Source organism: Dreissena polymorpha, chromosome 2, assembly GCF_020536995.1.
Source record: "Dreissena polymorpha isolate Duluth1 chromosome 2, UMN_Dpol_1.0, whole genome shotgun sequence".
Taxonomy (NCBI): domain Eukaryota; kingdom Metazoa; phylum Mollusca; class Bivalvia; order Myida; family Dreissenidae; genus Dreissena; species Dreissena polymorpha.
Window position 1 is genome coordinate 71,672,535 of NC_068356.1, and position 15,702 is coordinate 71,688,236.

The following is a 15,702-nucleotide window of genomic DNA, read 5'->3' on the forward strand; positions in this document are numbered from 1 at the left end:
TCGTCAAGCAGCTCGACTACGGCCTCTGCATTTTGTGCCATATCAATAGCCAAGTGTAACAAATTTATCGCAAACGCAATTTGCTGGCGGTTCATGATTGTTAACTTAACAAATGCGTGTACGGTTGATTTATTTTCAATGATGTATTTCAGTAGCAATTGTATTGGACCGTACATGTCCGTACTGTTTCGTGCTGAAATGTAGTACATCGTACAAGATCGTGCAAATTCCTGCCTATCCGTAGTACAACGTACTAGAACCGTGGCTTTCCGTAGTATATCCGTGGAATAATGGTAGCTAATTAGTAGCGTAACCGTACCGCTACGTAGTTCTTCGTCTTAATCCGTAGAAATTCTTGAACATCTTTGGGCCTACGAAAAGGTACGGACGACTACGGTGTCGTTATGAACTAGTACGGATCAGTACGGTTTAGTACGGATTGCTACGGATACGCTACGGTCGATAAATTCGAAGCAATTTTTTGAACATGTTCAAAATTTGTCAAGAGTCGCTACAGACATCAAAAAACTACTACGACTGATCACGGATTAAGTACGGAGAGCCACGGTCCAGTAAGGATAGCTACCAACTGTGCCAAAAAGTATTCGTAGCTCGTTCGTAGCTCTGATTCGTGACAGCGTGACCGAGGCATAAATAAGAATTTTTGTATGAAACAATCATAACTGCAATACAAGTCTAGCTTTGATCACGACTATATATATATATATATATATATATATATATATATATATATATATATATATATATATATATATATATATATATATATATATATATATATATATATATATATATATTTACTTCCAGTTTGTGGATGATGTGTGGGGCTTATGGACGCATGGTATCAAGACACGTAAAACTTTCAACACACAAGGAAATGAAATCAACACTCGCATTAAACTCGAGCTCCGCTATTCTTCGGAAAAACTCTACCGAGTTCCTGGACACGGTGACATCAATACAAAACGGGCGCCTTCAAACCGACCTATATACTAAACCTACTGATAAACATCTGTACCTACACAGGGATTCTTCGCACCCGGATTCTACAAAAAAAGCGATACCATATGGTCTGGATGTGCTTTCAAAACGAATTCGTTCAGAGGAGGCTGACTACCTGAAGCACAGACAGGCGGTGAAAGCACAGCTCGCATACCGTGGATATGACGGAGAGTTTGTAGTGACCGAATTAATAAAGGTTAACAATAAAAAGAGAGAGGACCTTCTACGCGAAAAGAAAAACTTGGAACATAATACGAGGATTCCGCTCGTGATTACGTTTTCGCGCGCACTACCGAACATCGGCCGTATCATCCGCAGACATCTACACACGCTGCACACGTCTGATCGAATAAAGGAAGTGTGCCTGAGCCCCCATTAGCAGCCTTCAGAAGGGATTGCAACCTGCAAGACATCCTAGTACACAAGAAACACAATAGGATGTTCTTCCGGAAGCCCAACATGAGCGGGCCCTGTGGGGCGCAGAGGTGCGCCACTTGCCCGTACATGATGACGGCGGACTACTTCACAGATCCCAGCGGCAGAAAGTACAGCGTGAGAAACAATGTTGATTGCAAATCATCCAATGTTGTGAACGCGGTCAACTGTCGTCGCTGTCGCAAGTACGTGTATGGGGGAGAGACCGGCGGAACTCTGTACCAGCGACATCTGTTGAATCTGTCGCGTATTCGCACACAGCAGTGACCCGGTAGCTGAACATTTCTACACAGACGGACACTCCATGGATGATTTTCAAATAGTGGGACTTGAAAAACTAAACGGGTCGGACGAGTATCGCAAGACCATTGAGCAATTATGCAAGGCAAAACTAAGGACATACCGACCATATGGCATCAACGTGCAAGAATAAGAAGACATGAAAGGGCGCGAAAACAACGTTGACGCCGGAAATGCACGACGTCATATCCGTACATATTTGAAACATCTTGAAATAAAAAATGGCCGCTGATGAAGACCGTAAGGTCGAAAGCTTCGGCATAAAATAAATACAGCGTTTTGTTTAAATAAACAAGAGACTTTGTTATATATCGCTTTAATTGTTGTTTGTGTAGAAAAGTATGATCCGACAACATTGATCTGGCATTCATTTGCTTTTGTCGGTGAGTCGTGAATTACCAATATACTTGTGTAACTTAATGTACTTGATTAAAGCTCATACATGTATACAGTCATACTTATTAGTAAGTAAGCCAAGCGGTCACGCATTTGCTTGCAGATCTAAAGATCTTCATTTCGAGCCTCATTTTCTTCAATTGTTTTTTTTTCGCAACTAAATGTTCTTCTTACAATACTTTTATTATAAAAATATTTGATGTACATCATATATTGATAATCCTTGTGTTTGTTTCTTTAATCCAAAGTTTAGTTAGTTAACGATCATTTTGGCACCACAATATGAAATTACTACACCCCGATCAGAGATCTTTTAATTTGCATTTGTTTGATGCCTATCCTTATCCTATGTGTTATAACTTGTCATGCGCGACTCAATTATGTATAAAGATTTTGATAAGATAACACTAATTTGCAAACTTCTCAGCACAAATCTGTAAATTTTACAAAACAATTTGAGTAAAATATGTGTTTAAAATGAACATTGAATTCCGATTTTAGAACAAAAATGAATGGGCATATTTTATTCAAAATGTATGGTTATTTTCACCTATTTTAGCAACATTTATATTTTGCTTTGTGAATTGTTGTAGATTAATAATTGTATGCATGCTTCGACATAAAATTTTGGTTTATGGTGACCATGTAGACACAAATTCTTTCCCAAAAAGTGTGTTAATTGTTACTATTAACACATTTGCGATCTTTATTTTAAAATGAAATCTTAAGCAGGGGAAATGCCATGAATGAAAGATCGGGAAAAAAGGTATTCCATCCCTCATAATCATTGCGTGTAATATCGTGTTATTCCGGAGTATGTTTGAGAGCCATGGACATCACAAACAAAGCAATACTAATTCGTCTCCATGACGTTCTGTTTGAGAAGTTGATGTCCATCGCATACAGCCGTCTACCGATGTAAGGCGAACTAACGATCTTATTATGAATCAATGGTAAGCGTTTTTTTATTGATTATTCTTTTATTCAATCGACATACGTAGCAAACGATATAATCATGTTTCGTGTCTTATTACTGTTCACTGAATTTCAAATTATTTACCGTAATAGTTTTTATCATTAAAATGCGTGTGAAGACATATTTTATTGTAATTCACGTTGCAAAAAGCTGCATAGCAGATCTCCCGATAAGTCGTTCTGCCAGCTCAAGTAGTGCACCTCTAATGATTTCCCGCGATTTATTTTACGATCATTGTCGATCTTCAATGATTGGTTATTTCCGAGAGATGCATTTTATTTTTTTCAAAGTTCGAATTTTGTTATATGTTTACGTAATTCCTTTAGAATACATTATTTTCACAATAAATATTGACTTTGATCCAAATATCATCTGAAAAAATACGATTTCGCGATTTCTTCAAAGATTGGCGAGCCTTTTTACCTGTTTACGTATGCATATCTAATTTAAGCTTGCGCAAATGTGAAGTTGTCGTGGCCTAGTGGTTAAGGCGATGAACTATAAATCTTTTAGGAACTTCCCGCGCAGGTTCGAATCCTACCGACATCGCTTAGTTTTTGCGACACGTTTTATTTCTTTTCTAACGTAATTTGATTTAATGATGCATATATGCTATGTTTTTTTGTTAATATGTTGACATTTTTATGCACATCCTTCAATTTTTTAAATTAAAACAACGTTATGGCTTAATTGGGTGATTTACTGCTGAAAATACGGATGATGCATGTTGAATTTTTATTTTTATTTCAAAAAGTAAACGGTAAATTTGTCTATTTCTTGGTATTTTTGCTGTATTTAGTGTTTCTATAAAAACTATGTTTAAAATATAACTTAAATGGTACTATTTTGAATTTTATGACACTTTGTTTTTAACCGACCCAATTTTTACTTGGCTGAAATCACTTACATTTCATGGCGCTCTTCCATAGATAAAAATTTGTAAAAAAAAATGTCTGTAAAACAATACTTATTTAATCTTGTTTAAATTTTAAACACCTTTACTGCATCTATACACACCAACAGCATGCCCATATTTAGAAATTTGAATGAATTATGGAACTTTTATATACCCCAGGGGTGAAAATAAACTGTACAAAAGCTGAGCGTGGGGGTGGTTTTGAAAAAAACGGTATATTTTTTTAAAAGCACGGAAAGCCTACCTACAAATTTGCATGTAGTTCAGTGAAATGATGCTGATTAAGAAAATAATTAATTAGATTATATTTGGATATGTGCCCATTAGAGGTGCACTACCTTAAAGGGGCCTTTTCACAGATTTTGGCATTTTTTAACTTATTCATTAAATGCTTTATATTGATAAATGTAAACATTGGATCGTAAAAGCTCCAGTAAAAAATCAAGAATAAAATTAAAAAAAGGAAAAGAACATTGCCCGGAGCAATTTTCGAACCAGTGACCCCTGGAGTCCTGCAAGAGTCCTGAAGTAAAAACGCTTTAGCCTACTGAGCTATTCCGCCAAGTACACATGCTAAACGTATTTTATACCTTATATAAGCAATCTTCGTAGTTTCACAAAATTTAACGACAAAAACAGAACTCTCCAAATTATTCAATCGTTTCGCGTTGCAACGCTTTATAATTTTTAGGTTTTAAAATCGTCAAAAGATGCATATAATGGCTATATTAGACCATGGTAAATGTTCAGTATTACTGTTTCCTCACAAATATCATAACTAAAACGAAAATGTGCGAATCTGAAACAACTTTTTTCAATTTTGTCAATTTACCAAAGCGTGAAAGTATAGACTACTGTTTAAACTCGAAAGCCTGCGTGGTGTAGTGGTAGAACGATGGATTCTGCATCGAGAGGTCCGGAGCCCCAGGAAAATAAAATTTACAAAAAAAATCCTAATTAATTATAATAAATTAGCGCGTGAAAGATGGTCCATTATAATCGGATTGATACATATCACTAGCCACTGGCAATAGACAGTCTCAACAAAATAGCAACCAATTAAAAACTAGAACTTTCATTGTCATGTCTTACTTTCTCCCTCAAGCCGCTTTGTCAGATTGCATAGAAAATAAGTTTCAATAAATTGCTTACCAACAAAACTTCGCCCAAATTAATACGTAGTATTTACATGATACTGTATATGCACATTAAAACGTTTATGTTAAAAAAACATTCGTTGAGAATGGTGCTATTAACAAAAAGCATCAACGCACTGTTAAATCAAGCAAAAACCAGGAACTCACGAATACAACAGCGGAAGCTTTACTGATCCTATGCATCAAAACTACAAAAAAGTTTGACAACGTTTTACAGCTTATCAGGTTCTCAACCGCCAAACCTAAAAACAATTAACACAAGTCTAAGGACAACCCCTCTATGAAATATTTATTTTTTGCAATCGCGAAACCCTGTTAGGCATTTAAGAAAACAAGTCAACACCACAGTGACTCATTCTGGCGACAGCATTGTGACACTTCTTAAGACAAAAGTGCCATCAGCATTGCTGCTCTTTCCTGTGTTTGCGCCGCGTTCGTAACATAGCCGGAAGTGATTCAACTTTCGCTTAAACGATGATCCGGAATCACGCAATCATTTGCTCAGATTAATTGGTAAATGGATGCCCGGAACGCGAAACTTCAAGAAAAACGTTTGCATACCATTTTATCCCATTGTTCCGTCATTGTACAAACTGTCAGCCGTGGCAAACAGACTTACGATGCACTTCTCCCTGAGACCGATCTTTGTGAGCCGCGCTCACACGCCGTTAACGTCCGCTTCGACGAGGCCCGTGACAACCCTGTGTGTTACACATGAGCCATTGTTCTATTAACCTTTTGTTCTGAAAACAATTCCCGCTATTATTGTCATCTCGTAAAGTTTCAATATCCTTAAAACATTCATCTAGCGGTTTCAAGTTTCAGTTAAAGACCGTTGTCTAAAGTTAGTGATTTAACATATGCAATCGTTTAAACCTGTCACTTAAAGTGGACCTGCGTGCATACTGGATCCGCGTCATCCGAAAATAGTTCTCATGCGCTACGTGGTCAGAGTAGCTCCAGACAAGCCGATGCATCCACGCAGTCTGGTCAAGAGCTTGCCAGTCCGCTAATGATAAAACGGAACCTTGCGGGACTTAATAGCCGACAGCGTACCAGACTGACAGCTCGTATAAAGCTATGCTGGTTGCATATGGCATAATATACATTTTCGCAAGACGCGTATCACTGATAAATCACACATTCTCTTCAACCTTGACGTTTCCGGTTGCATTAACATTTCATCATAATATCAATATTAAAATCGACAAATGCGTGTTACAGATAAAGTTCATTTTCTTTACATCGCGTTAGAGTTTCTTTTGTGCCTTATCTCATGTAAAACACTCTCAAGATATATGGGCTACATGATACTTGTCGGCGTCAGACAATGTATGTGCGGAAATAGCAAGACCCTCGACCTAAGCCTGGAAGCGTGAAAACTTAACATAATACGACCAGCATTCTCGAGTAAAGCTTCAACAATCGCAACACTATAAGATAAGTTATGCGTCTGTGCTTTTTTTAGAATGCACATCCATTTGTAGCTTTTCCACATCCGTCATGCACTTAATTCGGGTATTTTTTTAACTTAACAAATCCCTACTGACGAAATATAATACATTTACATAAATCAATTTAGTACATGTCTGAAAAAGCATGACTCAGTCAAAAAATCCACGTATGACAAGTTAGGGTAACATAAAAATTTATTAGTTTCGGAACACGTTTGGGTCGCTGCAAGGAAAATATAGCAAGGATTTATATTAAGTACACTGATAGGGTCACTTAAAAATGTATTAGTTTCGGAACACGTTTGGGTCGCTGCAAGGAATATATAGCAAGGATTTATATCAAGTACACTGATAACAGGTCGCGTTTTTGCAGTAGAAATAGTGTTTGCCAATAGATCGAGAGATGTTCCGAGTTTGATCCGTACTTCGGGAGTGTTCTCATCATATCGCCATTAAGACGGTCCATCCTGGACTGGAGAAGAACACGACACTTATCAATCAGCTTATAATTTCGATATAATTTCGATGCAAAAGAGCTTAAATGAATTGGTTTTAACAAAACTTAATAAGACCAATGGTGTCTAAACGAGGACCATAATTATTTGGTACAGACGAAACCTTGATGGGATGCCCAATGCGTCACATACGAGAGCAATCAGCCAACACATGCAATGGTCCTGTACGGGTTGAAACTTGGATCAAACAAGAGTGGCTATGTATCATATTATTTCAGATTAAACGATGTTCAAGAAAACCGAGCTGTGACCATTGTTCGAATGATAGAGTCCGGCATTACTTATATGCAATATGCCGATGTAATATATGCTTGTCATATCGTTCTTTTGGCATCGTGACAAAAAATTAGTAATTATAATTAACAATAAGGATGGATCGAACGAAAACGTGTGCTTGGCTTTTAAGAACGTTTGCTTCATACATCTTTTCGAAAGTGTAAATTTGCAAACAGATTTACTTTTCCACCAAACTGTATTTAATTTAAACACCGACAAATGATACATTTACTAAATCATCACCAACGTTTAAGTTTTAGTGTCGAGATGACAACTTTTTTAAATTAATACATGCAAATTGTATGTTAACGTTTATCAACCAAAAACCATCAGACATATAGGACTATTTAGGTGTCAATGACAAGAAAATGGAAAACATGTGTTACCAACGTGAAATTGCTAAACCCAGTGGCCTAAATGCACATTATCTGAGCACTTTATTCCTGTTAATGTAATTTGACCCCCCCCCCCTTAACTTGATATTTTAAATGAAGATAATGACGGTTATCTACCGATATTGTGGTGGCAATGGTCGTCAAAACCTACAATTTGTGTAACAATAATGTCATACAATTGATACCAATTTCTTTACAGATAAAAAAGAAAGCGGCTTACATGTAGACTATCATTACTACAAGCATGTTTTACTGATACAATAACTGCATCGACAGTTAATGCGCGCTGCTTCTACAAGTACGACTTATTCTTGGATTTTTTTATATTAAAATCGGTATTTCCTTTATGCTCGGTTAAAAAATTACCACATTTAAATTATTTCGTCATCAATACAAATATATCAAATGTACGGAATTTTCATTATATGAAATCAGCTCATATTCCTAATACATATGTGATAAGCAAATATTGATATTATAAATTATGTAAATGGATGACAACTTACCGTCTGTAGCAGAAGACAAAATAATCCGTAATAACAAAAGCGAAAATCCATTTTGGATACACTTTCGAAACAGCCTTTGATATAGCCTTGAAGAAATAGTTTATTTCCTTCCGTAAGAAAACACCACTATTTGAAATCAATACGAGTTTTCTAAACCCAGCTGAGCTGTCCGAATTAACAGTCGACACACAGCAAACGAAACGCGTAACAAAGTCGTCTGCTCCGTTGCGTCCGGTATTACGGTGACACAACTAGTCCTCACGCTTGACTGGAGTTTTCATTCCAGTGTAACCACTGAGCAAACGTGAAACTCGCCTCTCCCACAGCACTGAATGAATTCGATTCCAGTCGATTTTTTTGCTCTCACGGATCTATCAATTCACTTTTCTTTTTACATCTCCTATCAGATCGGACCACGTGTCTGAGAAATCGTGCGATATATTCCTCCGCTTGCTAAGCAGAAGACAATTGTATTATGTTAAACACTAACCACTTTGTTACCTCGCTTTAAACGTTAATCCTTATTTATTGAAATCAAAATAAAATAATTCAGTTTAAATCGGTTAAGTTAACTTTCAATGTGCTGTAAGTAGTAAAACTTTAACTCATTCATTCGAATTCAACTTAATCGAATTAAACGCACGAAGTTTCGCAACGCTCCGTGTGACATAAATGAAATACTTGAAATCGAAATTAAATTAAACACTGGGTGCTAAACAGCTTGAAAATACCGACTAATCCCAAATCAGGTATTTTATGGACCACACAATGAACATACAATGAGCTTAATGCACAGTATGTCACAAAATTGATAAACACGCTTGATAAGGTTAGATTTAAATAGATTGATATAGTTAGGTGTACGTAATCAGTATAGTTCACTTTATAAAACTGATAATACACAATGCATTGTTGCAAAAAAGAAAAATAGGTAAATATGATTCAGAGAACCAAGGTTGATATTGCATGTACATGTTTAGTGATATTAGTGTCGGATTTTCAAACACAAGAAACTCCATTAGTGATGATCAGTGGTAATAACGAGATAACTCTTGTATACTATTATAACTTTTAAACATGAGTTATCAACCTTGCCGCTGGTGTACAATGCAACGTTCTCATGAGACTGCGAAATAAAAATCAAAGCGCTCAAGGCGATGAATTTTTTCGCTGTTGTAGAATCTTAGACGCAACTCAGTTTTCAAAATTATTTTATAGCTTTTTATATTGCAAGTTTGAAATGACCACAACCCATTCAAATTTTTAAAGAGTGTTCTTAAAGCACAGGTCGAGATGTATTGTTTTTTTCAAATCATTGATACAACTAATCAGTGTGCACAGGCTTATCTTATTTGACGTGCATTAAGCCCCGTTTTCCCTGAAAGCAGCCAATGTACAGATTTCAATGATAAACACTAGACTGGCCAACGTTGTCTAACAAGCTGTTAAATACACTTTGTAGTGTACCAGTAAGAACAGGCAGATGAGGTGGTTAAACCAAACGCTTTAAGCATTTGTCGTCTGCTAAATTGTACTCGAGTTATCCACACAGGCAGTCATAGGTTACGGGTCCTACCGTAGCTAAGGCATACTGATTTGCAAAATTGCGTCTGCATTATTTGTGAGCTTTGCGCACAAATAAAAATGTTTTTTTTATTTAAAGAATCGGACAAATAAAGGTAAGTTTATTTTTTTACTCACATTGTTTCCGAACGTATTTTATAATCAAAACAAAATGTTGTTGCATCTTCAACTTACCATATGCATGTACAGATATCTAAATGGCGTAACATGCCTAACCATCAATCGGTTACAGACGTCGTTGTTTTGTGCTACATGTGGAGTGTTGGGCATATTGCCTTTTTTCATGAATGAAGCATATCATTAATTATTTGAAAGCTTAAACATTGATTTTGATTTCATTAATAATTTTGGCAGAAATAGGAATTGTTTAATCGGTACGCCTCTTGTCGAAAGATATTACCGGTATGTTCGAATTCTCATGACATTTAAATATTATCCTATATTGAAACAACTTTTTTGTCCAACTTCAATGTTGTTTTCAGTATTTAAGGTTATCAAACGAATGCTAAACATTACACTTACACTCTACTGCTTTAAGTTTTCATGTTTACGCGGAACAAACATGAGCAAGACGTCCAGTCAAAGAGGACAAACAGTCACCATGTGCGATTGATCTTCAGATATGTTTTTTTCGAAACAAAATGAACTGTTTTCTTATATTATCTTAGGTTTAGAGACGCATTTGCTCTTCGAAACCTGGGTGCACATTGCGACGTGATTCGACTGATTTCGAGTATAGCTATAACCGATCTCTTTCTTCAGACCTATCAACGTGATATGATTGTTCATATCTGCAAAGTAAGTTTTCACAGAAAAGCCTCACCACGATTTAACGTCTGAAAGGTCAGTAAAATGTCGGTCTTGCGGATAAACCCACGTGTGATAACACCATAAGAACATAGACCCGCACTGTCTTCTGGGCGTATCTGTGGGTACCTTTTTTAAAATATAGATTGTAAAAATGTTCATTTGTACTTATTAAACCACACTGTTCTTAAACATGTCCGGCATGAGAGCTCATGAAAGCATCGCTTTAAAGCTATCTCTTCAATGGGACTGTTGGAAGACAATATACTGAGTGTTTTTAGCTGCAATCGATCGAACTTTCACTCATTAAATAAGACATGCACAATGAAAAGGCATTTAAAAAATAACAAAAAGTCGAAACTCTTCAAAAAATACTGACACCACCCTTTTACCGACCAACACATAAAGGTTCTTTAGCTGCGATGTATATATAGAATATGCGATATTTTATCATAACATGAATAATAATGAGCCTCTTGACAGGGCCAACTTACTGAACCGACAACATCAGTCAGTGGTCACCCTTGACAAGGGCAGTAATGCTAATCCAACCCCAGATGGGGAACCAGCACCAACCATGCCACAAATCCAGGTTACGCCCCATGGAGTGCTGAAGCTGCTGATGAAGCTTAATCCCCAAAAGGCACCGGGCCCAGATATGCTCCCAGCATGGGTACTAAAAGAACTAAAATGAGTGCGCCCTATACCTCTCCCATATATAGACAATCCCAGAAATCGATTACTCCCGGATTACCGCCCCTCGAGCCGCCATCTTGGTACTGAAGAACAATGCAGGGACCTATATGTTTGTATTGGTCCCTGAACAATAAAATAAAGTGACGCGATTTTGTTAAATATATTTGAAGATTTAGATGGTTTCTGTGATCGACACAATAATCACATAACAGTTCGTGTTTTTTTAAGGTAGCGCACCTCTAATGATTTCCCGCGATTTCTTCGAAGGTTGAAGAGCCTACTATTAGGTGCCGTAGCCTAGTGGTTAAGGCGATAGACTAGAAATCTTTTGGGATATTCCCGCGCAGGTTCGAATCCTGCCGACGACGTATACTTTTTTGCGACGCGTTTTATTTATTTTCTAACGTAATTGGATTTAATATGGCATATAAGCTATATTTATTGTTAAATATGTTGCAATTTTTATGCACATTCTTCAATTATTAAAATTAAAACAACGTTATGGCGAAATTGGGTGATTTACTGTTGAAAATACGAACCATGTATGTTGCATTTTTATTTTTATTTCAAAAAGTAAACGGTAAATCTGTCTAGTTCTTGGTTTTTTAGCTGTATATAGTGTTTCTATAAAAACTAAGTTTAAAATATGACTTAAATGATACTATTTTGAATTTTATGACACTTTGTTTTTAACCGACCCAATTTTTACTTGGCTGAAATCACTTAGATTTCATGGCGCTCTTTCATAGATAAAAATTTGTAAAAAATAAATGTCTGTAAAAGAATACTTATTTCATCTTGTTTAAACTTTAAACACCTTTACAGCATCTGTACACACCAACTGCATGCCCATATTTGGAAATTTGAATGAATTATAGAACTTTTATATACCCCGGGGGTGAAAATAAACTGGACAAAAGCCGGGCGTGGGGGTGGTTTTGAAAAAATCGGTATATTTTTTTAAAAAGCATGGAAAGCCTACCTACAAATTTGCATGTAGTTCAGTGAAATGATGCTGATTAAGAAAATAATTAATTCGATTATATTTGGATATGTGCCCATTAGAGGTGCGCTACCTTAAACAAACCGACGCATTCACTTAAAATTTTGCAAAACGTTGTTAAATGTTAAAATCAACACATGTTATACCACGCTGTATGGAGAATAAGGTAGACACCCACTGTATGCACATATATATATATTGCCAGGACAAAGTGATGGGCCTTTTTTGTAGCGTGGAACTAATGATGGTGTCTTAATACTAATGATAAATCGCATAAAGTAAAAATACATATAAATATTGCATATGTGTGTGTGTGATAGAAAAAATCATCAAAAACTTAATATCTATTTTAATATGAATATTAAATATCATACACTATGACAACACATACTATTCTTTGTATAATTTATATGTACATTATGCGAGTTGCTGCTGATATGGGATCCCCACCAGGATATGAACCTGGATTTCCTCTCCATATGGAAAGGTATGTTTGCTTACACTATAAGGATTTTTCCAGTAACAGCAATATTGCTTACAATTATTTCTGTCATCTACATTAACTATTTCCATAAGTCTTGATACATAAATGTTGAAATACTTGTTTAAAGCTCTTTTATACAAAATTCATTCTTCATCTGCTTTTGAAGGCAGATGTCACTTTATTTATGACATGTACCATAGGGGCTCGCCTTTAGAGCTGCCCTGGATCAGGATCTCGTGTGGATTCCCATCTCCAAGGCAACTGACCTTTTTACACTACACATTTTTGTTAAAGAAACAATTAAATGCATTTCTTATTTTAATTGATTATTGTTCCGGATTGCAAATCACAACAGATAACCTAGCAGCGTGTTGCAAATTTGTCGTATTTATTTACATGTGTTGGTACAATTGAGGCAGTAAGAAACTGCAACAAATAAAACAAAACAAATATTTAAATAACTGCCAATTCTAGAGAACTACAATTGTATGTTTCTTATACTAGGATAGTAACAGAAATAACTCAACATGACACAAAGTTTGTGCAGCATAAAATATATTTAGATCTATATGACTTTTCAATATTCATATACAATCAGAGTTGTAACACTTAACGAGAATAATAGTTGGATTACTTGTACTGTAAGAAATATCACTTTTTAATTGATATAACATGCATTAAATAATCTCCAATAATTTTAACACAACACTATGAAATTTAATTGACTAGATTGACATGAACAGACACTAAATAGTATTGTGGAACAGTCATTTTCTATCAAATTATCAATATAATTGCTACAATCATAGCGCTACACAGTTTCCAACTAGTATAACAATGTACAACAAACAGATACAACAAACAGATAAAGTCAAATACATGAACATGTGTACAAAGAACACGTGCTTGGAAAGCGAAATCATTTTATCACAAATTTCTTCAAGAAAGAATAATGTACACAAAAATTATTTAGCTTAATAATAAAATTAACAATAATGTTACAGATATTAACACTTACATTATTCTATTCAAAGGTTCCATGATAACTTAATTAAGAATACATCAAAATTTACATTGGCTAAATGCTGTTACTGATGACACAAGGGAAAACAATTAAAAAGTTTCAACAACTAAACAGTTGCATGTACTCATAACTATATACCTAGCAAGCAGTAAAGATGTGCTGGTTTATATTCGTCGGCTGAATGCCCGTTTCTTACATCACAAGCTGACTGTTGACTATCATCTTCAGTATGTAGCTGTAGCCTTGGGAAATCCATCATTGGTGGTTGAACCCAAGAAGTTAGCACACAACTACTCCAGCAGGGAATCCCGATACCTGTTACAAGTCAGGCCAGGTGGCTGGACAAAGAAGATGGGGCAATGCACGTCTTCTGTAATTGTTGAAGTTAATGGTTTATACAATATGAACATAGCACTAATAACTGAAATCAAACACAGTTTGAACTGGATATATATGTGTATATCTATGCTTGCTTATTTGATCTTAAATCCTGATAAAGTTGTTAGTGTCCAAACATTTACCAATCAAAAATGAAATAATTTCATGTGATGTTGGATCTCAAGGAATCATCTGTATCTGGGATGTCTTCTGTGCCTTGAAGCCACAATTAATCCAACATTATTTATCTAAAACAAATTGCCAGTTATAAAGTCTATGACAGATATACATAATAGTAATTAATCATCTAAATGCTTAATACATTTTTAAACCAAACCAATGAACTTTTCTTATCAATACCTTATTACAGTACATGAACTTACTACAAGAACAGAACACATATAAAATAGCAACAACTAATATGAATACCAAACATGTTAAAACATATTTACAAACTCAACATTGAAGTTCTTCTTCGGATAAAATAAGGAAAGTGAAGTATATGCATTCAATCATATAGTACTGTACATATTTTTCTAAAATATTTAACTAATTACACATAGTATTATCAAAACAAACAAAAAAAATGCTTACACTATTTGTCTTGAATCATAAGAAACATTAAAAACATTTACAAACACATGTTCCATATAGGTGAAAGTACAATAAAACTGAGGTTGCAGTTCACTCTTATTAAAATATAATAACATTATGAACAGCTCGATTGAATAATGGTGACACATGTATATAACAAGTATTTATTCATTTTGTTATAAAATGTACCTTGTGGGAATGATATGCCGCACTCTTTAAAAGGCAAACTATTGGCTGCTTGTCAGATTCGAGCCCAATCTTTGACAGCAGCTACCTCATGACTCTAAATCACATCTCTGATGATCTGGCCTCTGACAAAGTGCCGGAAGGCTGCCTGGGCTAACCATGGCGACTTTACCCCGAATCATACGTAGCTGCCAAGAGGGTAACCAATGGAACTTTGGATGCAGACTCATGACAGTACATGTAACAACATTAGATAAGAAAACAGATTGAGACACATACATTAATTTTAAAATGTAAACATTGTGACTGTCACTGTCATTCAACTTGTGCATGTGAGATTGATCAACCAGTTCCAAAATAATAGAACTAGCTGGATGTATATGTAAACCTTTTTTCAACATGTTTCACACCAAAGAATACCTTGCTTCATGCTGTTTTGCACCCCCATATGTCTTATTCCAGCATTTCAGACTGCCTGTGCTGGGCAATGTATTCAAACTACTTGTCCCAAGTTCCAACATCAGCGACTGCATATGGCAAACTCGTCCTGAAGATTTGAACATTGAACTATTAAGGGACATAGAAAATTAGAATTTA

At 35.6% G+C, this 15,702-nt stretch overlaps 1 protein-coding gene and 1 long non-coding RNA gene across 4 annotated transcripts in view; one reads left to right on the forward strand and one right to left on the reverse strand.

The window, feature by feature from the left end:
* LOC127867563 (uncharacterized) overlaps positions 1-15,702 on the forward strand; it is a 74,080-nt gene that overhangs the window by 22,223 nt on the left and 36,155 nt on the right. The gene's annotated exons all lie outside the window — the stretch shown is intronic.
* Positions 13,290-15,654, reverse strand: LOC127867566 (uncharacterized). The gene is made up of 3 exons (XR_008043558.1): positions 15,526-15,654; positions 15,109-15,293; positions 13,290-14,317 (listed from the first exon to the last, which is right to left on the reverse strand). It is a non-coding gene; the product is annotated as an uncharacterized LOC127867566 (long non-coding RNA).